Source organism: Coturnix japonica, chromosome 1, assembly GCF_054131305.1.
Source record: "Coturnix japonica strain WE chromosome 1, WE-NBRP24, whole genome shotgun sequence".
NCBI lineage: Eukaryota > Metazoa > Chordata > Aves > Galliformes > Phasianidae > Coturnix > Coturnix japonica.
In genome coordinates this window covers 165294713-165308141 of record NC_140663.1, presented here as the reverse complement: position 1 = coordinate 165308141, position 13429 = coordinate 165294713, and the positions used below count along the sequence as shown (strand labels likewise).

Here is a 13429-nt window from a genome sequence, read left to right as displayed (position 1 = left end):
ATTACAGTAGAGCTTAAATACTGTATCCTTTGAAGAATAACAACTACAGAATGAACAAATTCACCTTGTTTGTGAATCTTTGAATGAAATTTGCTGTGGACTGATAAAAGGAGCTTACCCAGTATTTCAGTTACTTCAATTGCTTTTCTACTTTCTACTGTGCATGGATGACAGATGATGCTGGATCTGCTCCCTGCTGCATTAATTGTGGGATTATCATTTAAGCACCGTAGTTTGAATTTCTACTGTTGTGGTCACAGTGTAGGATGATTTTCCAAGGGAATAGATAAATGTGTTAGTATGTGTACATGTACTGGAACGATTGTAGGGATGTTAAAGTTGTCTCTTGTACGTCTTAATTTACTGACGTTTCAGGTTTAGCTAATATATTCCAAACACTCCTGATCTTTGGCAACAGGGACTTAGCATGCAGATAAATGCTGAGCAGATGTGAAAAGGGTATTAAAGAAAGGTAAAAGTAAAGGGGAAAGGGAAGACAAAGAGGAAGAGGAAAGGTTAGGAGAAGAAAGGAGAAAGGGAAAGGGAAAAAGGAGGAGAAAGAGGAAGGAAGGGGGAAATCATCTAACAGTTCTTAAGCAAGAATATCTGCTGTCCACACTGTCCCCTTGTGAAATGCCTACTAGTGGTTCCATGTGTTGCAAGAGAATAAAGTATGGTAAAATAAACTTGTTTTTGTTAAGAGAAAACAGGAATTTCAAGGTAAATTTTGTATGATTCTTAATCTTACACTGAAAGACCTTGAACTGAGGTCACGGAAAATTATGCCTATAAAATTTCCATAAAAGTGCAGATTCATGGCCTTTCAGTAGTTCCATCAGACAAAGAAGACATGAGGGATATTTTGACACTCCATTTGAAATTCTGTGCACAAACTTATGTAGATGTTTTTTTTGTTTTTTTTTTTCCCAGAACCATTAAGATGCAATTGGTAGACAGATATGGCTAATGCTTCTGGGATCATATTGTTGTCTTAATTTAGTAGTACAATTAAACTGTCATTTGATTAGTGATTCTCTAGGCAATCTTTAACTTGAAAAATGGCTGATATGACTCTCAACATCACAGTTTTTGTTAGTACAATACTAGTACACACACAAGCACACACACTGCTATTCTTTAATGTACAGATTTATTTTTATTTTTTTCCCTATGATATGTATTTAATCCAAGATAAGAGGTGTGGAAGCACTTACAACTGGTTGAATTCTTTAGAAAATATTGTTACAGAATCACAGAATCACAGAATGACTCGGGTTGGAAGGGACCTTAAGGATCATGTAGTTCCAACCCCCCTGCCTAGCAGGGCCACTGTTCCTCAGTACATAGCAAGAATATTGGTGAAAGTTATGCTACAACTCAGGAGATATGGAGGTTACCAAGACATACTTGAATTCTACCTCATAAACAGGTGCCACATCCTAGGATTTAGTTTACATGCACTTTGAACAGTTTTCCCTGAAAGTGAAGATTCTTATTGTTTAATTCCTACAGAATGAATGGCTCATTGAAGTGTGGTTTGACAGATCCCTCACTCAAACCCCTTTCTGCAACAGTGCAATAAATGTTTGAAAGTCTAATATGAAGGTGGCATGTACACATTAATGAACTCAGATGCCACTATTTTAGAGAAGTTTCACAGCTTACAGACTCCTTGCTTTCCAGAGAAAGGTCTTCTTCAGAAAGCCAAAGCCATCCTAGCTCACCTTTCTCTGACATGGATTTTACCTTCTTGTATGGTCTTCTAGAGACATTTATCTTTCAGGCTGGTGTTATCAGCTCTTCTTTGGGAGGAAAGGAGAATATTTTATTGGGAGAGGAAAAGCAGACTTTAGATGTGATTTGCCTAGAAGAAACTGTAGCAAAATGGCACTTTTTCCTAGCATTCTAGCATCCCATCTTGCACAGAATAGTAAGTGGTTCTTTTTCTTGGAGCAGTCATTTTTTGGTGTGTCAGGGCAGATTTAAGAGACTGAGGAGTCTCTGTTTCATGTGGATGACAGATGGATAGTAGCAAACAGGTTGTAATAGAAAAAAGACATGACAAATGAGGCAGCTAACTTTGTTCTCTACAGTTCTCCTTAGTATCTAAAAAGCATAGTAATTCAGAGACAGAGTGTAATGTAGTTCTTAGTATATCAGTGGGAAAAGTGTGTAATAAAGCTATGAATCTGACTGGAAGAGGGCAATACTGCTTCATGGAAATTTTGAGGTTTCAGAAGGAAAGGAACAAAGCTTACAAAGTCAAGCTCTCTATTTTTTTGTATCATCTTTATATGCCTATTTATCAACTACTTTCCTGATAACTTCTGAGTTATTAGGTATATTTCAAACTAAACTAATGGAAAATTTAGTGTATCAAAACTGCTACATAACATTGTGTGGAGCTGTTTTTATCAGTACTGGACAATTAACAGCACTTAACACACTACTTTTGATGTACTTCGAATGTTCAAAGGTCAATTTTATTTGTATCTGCTGCATGAAGCACTTGTATGCATTTGAACCAGCTAAAAGACCTTTTTCCTCTTGTTTCACAACAGAGGAAGGAGGGAAAGATGGAGAAGAAAACATGAAACATGAAAACTCATAGCAATTTTGGCTGCATTTATTTGCATTCCATGGGAAGATTTTTATTTATTTATTTATTTTTTTCCCTGAACATTAAAATGAAAAATGAAATATTTTAGTTTTGGAACACACAAGCAGACATGTGATGTGTGTGAGTTCCAAGCATAAGAATGGCTGTACAGGGTAATGTACTTGAAGGAAGTATATAAACAGGAGGGTGAATGACAGTTCCCCAGTTCACAAATTATTTAGTAGGGTCTGTAATGATAGGACAAGGGGAAATGGTTTCAAACTTTAAAAGGGTACATTTAAGTTAGGTGTAAGGAAAATATCTTTTTACAGTGAAGGTGGTGAGGCACTGGCATAGGTTGCCCAGAGATGTGGTGGATGCCTTGTGCCTGCAGACATTCAATCTGAAGTTGGACCAAGTTCTGAGCAACCTGATCTAGCTGTGCATGTCCCTGTTTACTGCAGGGGATTTGGACTTTTTGACATTGAGACAAAGGTCTCAATGACCTTTGAGAATTCCTTTCGACTCTATGGATTTTGTTATCCTACCATATCTTAAAATAACTTTGAAATGAATGCAAATTAAGGAAAAGGTCAGAAATGTATTTGATGCACAGGCCTATCTATGTAATTCAGAAATTCCATTGTGCATTTGTGCAGTCAGCTGTTAGGAAATGAAACAATACTGTAGCTATCCTGCCTGGATGAATCAAGTAAAGAATGCAATAAGCTGCAAGACTATGGCCAATATATAAAATACCAGTATACATTTCTAAACATAACTGAAAAGTTTTATGTGCTTTTATTTTAAAAACAACTTAAAAATGTTTACATGAATGTCCATGCTGAGTTTTATTTTTACTCAGATTCCAGTCATGATGAGAGGCGAATTAATTCTGTAGACAGCGGATTACAATTCCAGTTTATTTTGACTGACAGACTAGAAAACACTCGAACTGGAAAACTGCTGACTAAAATGTAGACAACTGCCAACTACACATTAAAGTTTCAGATGCAAAAATCTGCTTACTAGAGCTGGGTAAGAACTAATAAAACTGGTTTTACAAGACACATCCTTCCTATTGCTCACTAAATAACAGTTTTACGTAGTTCACTATTGTGTCACTATCAAAGAATTAGCAGTTAAAACATAAGAAAATGTTTTGCTTTCAGAATGAGGTACATTTCTTTCTTCGGTGATCGTAGAGAACAACAGATTTTTATAAATTATTTACAAACCATTTATGAGCTGGGATTTGCAAGCCTCAAAGCAATGAGCTATAAAATACTACTGAGCAAATTCTTTTACATCCTTCTGTTATTTTGGCAGGATGGACAGTAAAAACAGACCACTGCAGACTGTTTTGTTTTGGGTAATACTCATCAGTTCTTACAATTTTGACCTAACTTCAGAATGGGAAATTCAAGGAGTCACTGAAAAGGATTCAAATGATGATTCTTTTTCCTCTGCTACCTTGTCTGTACATTTATAGACTGGACATATATCTCTGAAAGGCTCTTGTTGATAGAAAATACACAATGTAATTTTAAAATTTAAAAAGTGATTATTTTAATTTCAAGATGAATTGCATTCTGACAAAATGTTCCAACAGTTCTTTCCTATTCAGCCACCTTTCACTTCTTTTTTTTCAACAGTGCAATAAGTGTGTGCAACTAGCTATTATATTCCCTGTACCAAGGAGATAATTTGCAAAACATTTATCACTACCTGAGCTCCAACCGCATACTCCACAAATCTCAAAAGCACTTTTCAGAGGCACCAAGCCAGTACTGTGGAGGTACTCTGACAGGATAAATAGTGGTGTCTTATCTCTGAACACTGTCATGTATATGTTAAAACAACAGCAACAAAAAAAAAAAATATTATTCATATTCAGCTTGCCATTGAGAAATTGACCACTTAATCTCAAAAATATTTGCCCTTTGCAATTTGATTCTGGTCGTCTCCAATCAGTTTTTTACCTTCAAGGGCCTAAAGTGTCTCCTGTAAAGACTCATTCCACAGTATGCACATGGACCGAGGTGAGATATAATAGCAGATGGATTTTCCTTCTAAAAAAGGAAATCTCATTGCATCTTCTTGCATCTTATGAATGTGGACTTATACTCTGCAAGGAGACATCCCACGATCACTGCATATTTTTACATATCATAGCAATGTTATCATGGTGAGCCAACGTCTTCAACTCAAATGCATCTCAAGGACTTGCATCCTGCTTATTGTTATCTAGCAGCTACTTTTATTTTTCTTTATTACAATGGGCAGCACTTCTCCAAACACTGAGCACTATTTTTATCCGTTAGATTTTGCACTGGTGCAAGAAGACCTTGAATATCTCTGTGCCAAGTGAAACAATGATGCCTACATGTCCCCAACAGAGATTAATCCTTGAAAATGAAACATTTTTACATATTTTTTTAAAATTATTCACTTCATTAGGAAATTGTCATTATAAAATGATGATATCAAATATTATAGTATGACTTTGCAGAAGTATTAATAATGAAAATGCAATTAATGCACATACAGAGAAATGATATCTCTCATATGACCTGAAAATACATGTACCCTTAATCTTTAAAAACATAACTCCATGAATAATGATTCTAATAGATCCATCCTACCTTATTGACTGATGAAGGTTGTTTTCATAGTATATCTGATATAACTGTGCTGAACTTCATGAATTTTGCATGGGAGCACCTCTCTAGACTGTCTAGGTCTAAATGGCATCTCTTCCCTTCAGTGTGTCAATCATATTTAGGCCAGTCAGCCTCACCTCTGTCCCAGGGAAGGTGATGGAACAGCTTGTGCTGGATGCCATCTCCAGACAACTGGGTGATAAGGAGGTTATCAGGAGTACTCAGCATGGGTTCACCAAGGGGAGGTCATGCTCGACCAACCTGGTGGCCTTTTATGAAGATGTCACTAGCTGGGTGGACAGGGGGAGGACGGTAGATGTAGTCTACCTTGATTTCAGTAAGGCTTTTGATACTGTCCCCCATGACATCCTTATAACAAAGCTGAGGAAGTATAGGATAGATGAGTGGACGGTGAAGTGGGTCGAGAATTGGCTGACTGGCAGAGTGCAGAGGGTTGTCGTTGGCGGTGCGGTGTCTGGTTGGAGGCCTGTAACTAGTGGCGTCCCCCAGGGGTCTGTATTGGATCCAGTTTTGTTCAACATCTTCATCAACGACCTTGATGAGGGGATAGTGACCACCCTCAGCAAGTTTGCTGATGACACGAAGTTGGGAGGATTGGCTGACACGCCTGAAGGCTGTGCTGCCATTCAGCAAGACCTGGACAGGCTGGAGAGCTGGGCAGTAAGAAACCGGATGAGGTTTAACAAAAGCAAGTGCAGAGTCTTGCAGCTGGGTAGAAATAATTGCATGCACCAGTACAGGCTGGGGGAAGACCTGCTGGAGAGGAGCTCTGCTGAGAGGGACCTGGGCGTCCTGGTGGACGACAGATTGACCATGAGCCAGCAGTGTGCCCTTGTAGCCAAAAAGGCCAATGGCATACTGGGGTGTATTAAAAAGAGCATGTCCAGCAGGTTGAAGGAGGTGATCCTCCCCCTCTACTCTGCCCTGGTGAGGCCTCATCTGGAATATTGTGTCCAGTTCTGGACTCCCCAGTACAAAAAAGACAGGGATCTCTTGGAAAGAGTCCAGCGGAGGGCCACTAAGATGGTGAAGGGCCTGGAGCATCTCCCCTATGAGGAGAGACTTAGGGAACTGGGTCTGTTTAGCCTTGAGAAAAGAAGGCTGAGAGGGGACTTGATCCAGGTTTATAAATACCTGAGGTGTGGGAGCCATAGTGGTGAAGCTGGTCTCTTTTCAGTAGTGCGTGGGGACAGGACTAGGGGTAATGAGATGAAAGTACAGCATAGGAAGTTCCGCATGAATGTGTGGAAGAACTTCTTTACAGTGAGGGTGACGGAGCACTGGAACAGGCTGCCCAGGGAGGTGGTGGAGTCTCCTTCTCTGGAGATATTTAAGACCTGCCTGGATGCCTACCTGTGTGACGTGGTGTAGGAAGCCTGCTTTGGCAGGGGGGTTGGACTTGATGATCTCTAGAGGTCCCTTCCAACCCCTACAATTCTGTGATTCTGTGATACTACATTTCTCGGTGTTTTACAAAAACTTGCTGAGGGTGTGTTCAGTACTACTGTGCATATCACTGACAAAGATGACGTGTTGAATAGTGTATGTTCTCTGAGGAACACTATTTATCAATGGTCTCCACTTTGATATTGAACTACTGACCACAACTCTTATAATGTGACCACTCAGCCGATTCCTTATTCACCAAGTGGTCCAACTCTCAAACCACATCTCTCTAGTGTAGAGACAGGAGTGTCCTCCTCTATAAATGCAGTCTCTCTTTTCTTGCTTTCTTCTTACAGATTCTTTCCAAGTAGAGCATATCTGCGAAGAGATGCCTGAGAAAGGATACTGAACATTTTATAGAAGCACACAAGGTCAAAATATTATGAACCATGAACCATTTAAATGAACCATTTAAAGTTTTTGTAGCCTTCATAGTCTAACACAGATATCTCTCTCACAAGTACCATTAAAATGGTCCTCTATTTATTTTCTAGCATGACACTTACAGGTCTTTATAAATATTTCTACATTTCCCCTGATTTAGGGGGGAATTGTTTTGACACGTTCCTAATAAGAATGGTTAGCATCACAAAGGAAGCGGACCAAACCGCCATCTCTTAACTTTTACTGGGAAAATAAGTTAGTCTAGAAGGTAAGTTACCAAATATTGATAGAAAACATCAATCATTGTGTTGTTCAGAGGAAGACAGAGTACAGATGAATAAAACACGATGGAGAATTTTGTAATGAGGTGAAATGGAAGCTGGTAAGGTTTGTTTCATGTTTCTGAGAAGTGAAGAAATCTGAGTACAGCCATAGCCAACATCTGTGAATTACATGAGCTTCCTACTCTAAAGTTTTCATAGTGGGGGAAAAAGAAAAAAGAGTTAAAGAGGAGAAAAATCAGAGTTTCCCAAAATGCTGAGACTAGAGTTTAAAGCATAAACCACTGTGAACTGTAATTGCAAGCTAAGGGTCTACAAATATAGATCTTCCATTGGCTACCTAACTGGTAACAATGTAGAGAATGAACAGGATAATTTAAATTGCATCTATACTGAGGTACACCTTTTCATTTGAAGACCGCCTGCTTTCATTCTACCCAGCTTAACAGGAATTAAAAACTATTTGCTTTTTACAAGCTAGTTGTTGAGTGTGTGCAATGAATTTGGCGTGTTTTAGTTTTGACTTATTCCTTAAAAAAAAATCCCAGGTTTACTTTTTCTACCAAACTGTAGTAAGGGCAGCAACCTATGATCCTCACAAGTCAGGTCTGAGTCATGATCATGAGGCAGTATGTGTCAGAAGTTTTTGTGGTGGGACACTGCCTATCACATACTTTATTGCTATAAAATCATGGAATCATACAAGATCACCTAGTCCAATTGTCCTGCCATCACCATTGCTACCACAAGCCACTAAACCAGATCTCATAGCTCCTCATCCAGACACCTCTTGAACACTGCCAGGGATGGCAACTCCACCACCTTCCTGGGCAGCCATTCCAGTGCCTGACCACCATTTTTTTTGTGGAAAATTCCTAACAAAATCCCGAATTGTTTAAGACTTAATTCTGTCATGTATAAGACTGTTTCTTTTTATTTTTTTTTTATTTTTTTTATTATTATTATTATTTTTAATCTTACTGGAAATGTTATTTTTGAAATTGGAGTGTTTATTCATCAAAGCCATAGTTCCACCTTTGCTAGCAAAGTCATGAATGTACTGTTTGTTTCTTACTACCTTTCAAATAATCAGAGTGTTTTGCTTGCCTAGCATTTGAAAAAATGTGGATTGGAAACTTGATATTCAAGAAAGTGTCCCCAGGATGACAGGTTGGCTCAGAATATGTTGTTTTTTTTTTAATCAGCATTCAGTGATATAAAGAAGAGGGAGAAGTCTTTCCACACAGATAAAGAAAACAGATAGAAGGAGAACAGCAGGAAAAGGAGTTTGTAAGTGCAATGTGAATACAGACAGAACTCGCCTTTCTTTCTTGTCAAATAGCATAGAATAAGAAATAATTGGCTTGCATTGTATGAGAAAAAAGATAGGTTCAATATTAAGAAATTCTCACAAGTCTACGAATGGTTAGATAATGGAGGCAGCTGCTGTGGGATGCTCTAGAATCAATATTATTGGAACAGTTCAAAATAACGTTTAACATTTTTCTGTCTTTGAAGGATTAGGAGAAATCAAACTGCCTCTGTCCATTCAGGGGTTGAATACTAACTATATCATTAGTTTTCAAATGCTAATTATGGAAACAGTAGAACAGAGATGAGCAATGATTGTATTCCCTTGAAAAACTCAGAAGAGTCCAGTTTGCAGTCAGTCCAAAGAAGACTGGTCTAATGGACAGAACACACAGAGCTTGGGGCATGGTGAAGGAAGAAAGTCTTGAAGATGAAGGGTAAAACTAGATGGAACAAAAATAACAAAAGGCAGCATAGAACATTGAGAAGTCAGATTAAAAAAAAAAAAAACAATAAAAAACACAACACAAACAAACAAAACAACAACAACAACAACAAAATAACAAAAAAAGAGGTTAAATAATGAAAGGAAGTGTTGCTTTACTGGAAGTTATGTGCATTTCTGGACCATGGTATTGTCCTTAAAATATATTGATCTTAATATTTTACTGTATCATGGATGAGATGGATGAGACTCAGTATCTGAAAGAGGAGAATGATGGAGAAGATTGTGTAATATTGGGACAGGGATAAGGTTCACATCATTGAGATGGGAAACAAAAAGCACTGAGGCCTCAGGAGAGAGGAGAGAAAATGTTCATGTCCAAAGAAAAGGATTCATTCAGGACTCCTCTCAACCCCCAAAATTTCCTATGCCAAAGAATTCTGAAAGGTCTTTGGGGCACAGCTATGCCACAACCATGCTAAACAAGTCTTATCTGAACAAAGTAATGGTCACAGCATTACAGAATCACGGAATCACGGAATTATCAAGGTTGGAAAAGACCTAGAAGATCACCTAGTCCAATCATTACCAATACTTCCCAGCTAAATCATATTCATCAATACAACATCCAGACGTTTCTTGAACACTCCCATGGTCGGTGACTCCACCACCTCCCTGGGCAGTGCATTCCAATGCCTGACTACCCTTTCTGAGAAATAATACTTCCTAATGTCCAGCCTGAACCTCCCCTGGCGCAGCTTAAAACCATTCCCTCTAGTTCTATCATCGGTTACACGAGAGAAGAGGCCAATCCCCAGCTCACTACAACCTCCCTTCAGGAAGTTACAGAGAGCAATAATGTCCCCCCTGAGCCTCCTCTTCTCCAGGATGAACAATCCTAGCCTTAGGAAATTAGGAAAAGACTGAACAACAGTCTGATGAAGTCAGGCCTTGAAAACTGCAATTCTTCCCTAACTGAAACCAGCTGAACTAAAATGTCAGTGCCAGACTGTTGTTCTTACGTTGCACTTCAAGAGAAATGCATTGGGAGTCATGATGGCATTGGCTGGGGTGCAGATTGGTTTCTTCACACCAGCATTGCTTTCATAACCTCTTAAGAGAGACGTACAAAACACATTAAAAAGAACTTGGTGAACTGAACCAGACTTGGGAGAAAAACATTGCTCCATATCATTTATACAACCTCATATCTCTTTCATTTTTTTTTGACTTGTGTATGTTTTCTGATATCTGATCTGGACAGATTGTCTTGGTATTCTGCAGTGCAAATCGTCCACTTTATCCATCCACCTTAAATCATAATAATTACTGCCACTCTCTCCTGTTTTTTCCAGGTGGGAAACTACTTACTAGCTGGTTTCTTGTCATCTCTATTATTTCTGTGAAATACTATTTAAAGATTTACCTGAGCAGCTCAGGAGGATGGCAGCCAAACTGCGAGGAAAATCAAAATAAAATGCTGTAAGGGTGGTAGCTTACAGTTAAAGAAGGCATGAAAGTACAGTGTAAGAATTGCTTTCCTTTCTGCTGGATGTATCCCTTTATCTTGCCATATTCATATTCACAAGATCATCCCAACTCACAGAATCATCTCTGTCTATCCTTCACAAGCCAAGAAGAAGCCCTGGGGACATTCAAGGTCAGGATGGGCATTGCTCTGAACACCCTTACTGAGTTGTAGGTGTCCCTGTCCAAAGCAGGGAAGTTGAATTAGATGACTTTTAATTGTCCCTTCCAACTCAACAATTGTATGATTCTGTGACTGTATAAAGCTCTGCTTCTATGCTGTTGCTGCCACTGAGCTGAGGTACTGACTGCCCCAATGAATAAGCCAGTTTCTCTACCAAGAGAAAAGACAACAGACTTGAAAGGTGGACCTGGGTGAATCTAATGATGTTCAACACAGCAAAGTGCAAGGTTTTGCATTTGGGATGGAGGAATCCAGGCATATTTACAGACTGGAAAGAGCAGTCCTTGAGAGCAGCCCTGCAGAGAAGGACCTGGGGGTACTGATGGATGAAAAACTTAACATGAGCCAACAGTGTGCTCTTGCAGCTTGGAAAGCAAATGGCATCCTGGGCTTCACCAGATGAGGGGTGGCCAGCAGGGACAGGGAGGTGATTGTCCCTCTCTGCTCTTGTAAGGCCCCATATGGAGTACTGTGTCCAGGTCTGGAGCCCTAATACAAGAAAGTCAGGGAGCTATTGGAGAGGGTACAGAGGAGGGCCACAAAGATGATCAGACACCTGGAGAACCTCCCTGTATAAAGACAGGAGAAGAGAAGTTTGTGGGGTGACCTCATTGCAGCCTTCCAGGACCTGAAGGGAACCTATAAACAGGAGGAGAGTCAACTCTTTGTATGGGTAGATAATAGTAGGACAATGGGAAATGGTTTTAAGTTGAAGGAGGGACAATTTAGGTTGGATGTCAGGGGTAAGTTCTTTACAAAGAGAGTGGTGAGGTGCTGGAACAGGCTGCCCAGAGAGGCTGTGGATGCCCCATCCCTGGAGGTGTTCAAGTCCAGGTTGGATGGGACCCTGGGCAGCCTGGTGTAGTAAATGGGGAGGTTGGCGGCTGTACCTGTGGTGGTGGGAGTGTGTGTGTGGAGCTTGATGATCCTTGAGGTCCCTTCCAACCCATTCTGTGATTCTGTGATTCTGTGAAAAGTTTTTTCACATGTGTCAATCAAAGGCATTAGTTCTTGTGTTGTCTCAAGGTGTCAAGGACTGGCAGAAGCTAGGGAGAGGACATTGGAAGGTTACATGCCACAGCCACGAGGCAGAGCACATTTTCCTTCATAGATCTGGCTAGAGAGTCTGAAAATGTGCTGCCTTGCTGATGGCCAGATTTAGGCTTAGGAAGGGATTTTTTTATTTTATTTTTTTTTTATTCAGATTATACTCCAAAATATTCATAATACCTATATTTTGCCTTAGTTTTCTGAATTTAATGTTGTTTGTGTGTGAACACCGTCACATTGCTTTTTTGCAGTTCTGGAGTCACCTCCCTTTGGCTTGCTGTTTCTACAGAGTGAGGACCACATCCGTCTCCCCAGGAAATTGTGCTCTGTTTGTTGTTCTTGGAATAGGATAAGTGATATATGTGTACTGTCATTCAGCAGATGAAAGGACAGGACTGGATGGTTTCACTATTTTTTTTCTCCCTTCTGTGAAAAACAATCAAATAAGGCACTCCTTCTCACAAACTTACTCAGAATGAAAAAAAAGGTCATACACTTTAAAGTGAAGATTTACCCTTGCTTACCCTGGTTTTAATTGGGAGTAAGCCTCTGGCAGTGAGCAGAGGGACACTAATGAGATCTAGTTTTTGTAAGTGATGAGTAAAGCCCAAGTAGTGCACTGCACTGCTCTTTCCTCACCCTTCTTCCGCTCCACAAAATCACTGCCTCTGCAGTTTTATCATCCTTGATCCATGCAGGTAACTTCATAACCCTGGCACCACACAGACTACAGAATTATTCCCTAATGGAAAATTGCATGGGATGGCGATAATTATCTCATCACTTTCATAAGTGTTAACTGGATTCCTGTTGTTACATTTTAGAAGTTTTTCTGTCTTCCTACTGCCCTTCCTATTATCTTCTCTTCAGTGCAGTCTGTAGATTATGAAGCAACCTGCTGAAATTCGTATTGTGATATAGATTTGAAAAGAATGGCACTGCTATGAGATTCATTTTCTGTATCAGAATACAGTACCACCAGACTGCAAACTCGAAACCATTTAAAACAGGAACAACTTGTCACTCAGAAAATGTCAGAAATTTGCCTAAAAAAGGAGAAAATTATCAAATCTTAAATGCATGTTTGTCCCTCAACACAGATCCACATATGCTTATCAAATAAATCATAACCAAACATATAGAAATAGAAAGTAACAGATTCCATACCTTCTCAAATAAACTACTCAATGTGCTGTGTTTTATTTCATGTCTATTTCGTGAAATCCCTTTATCATATGACTGCTGTCACAAAACCAGGTTTGCTTAGTGAATCTTATTAAGAGTTGTGGCATCAAGCCAAAACATGATTTGGCCCTTGTTTTTACAGGATTAATAAAAAATGGTATAATCTCTCTGTACTTTGTAACACTTAAAAATGCCAGCTTATCACTGGTAATCACTTTGGAAATTGACAACCTGAATGATATGAATAGTCTCTGTGGTTACAGGTTCAGTATAATTATTCAAGGACAGAAGATTGAGAGAAAGAGATGTTTTCAATCTTATATAAGCAAATAA

General features: G+C 39.3%; 1 long non-coding RNA gene across 1 annotated transcript in view; it reads left to right on the top strand.

The window, feature by feature from the left end:
• Positions 1–13113, top strand: part of LOC146762833 (uncharacterized) — a 48221-nt gene extending 35108 nt beyond the window's left edge. The window contains exon 4 of the long non-coding RNA XR_014949150.1: positions 12163–13113. This is a non-coding gene — a long non-coding RNA (uncharacterized LOC146762833). The remainder of the gene's footprint in view (positions 1–12162) is intronic.
• The last annotated feature ends 316 nt before the right edge of the window (positions 13114–13429 follow it).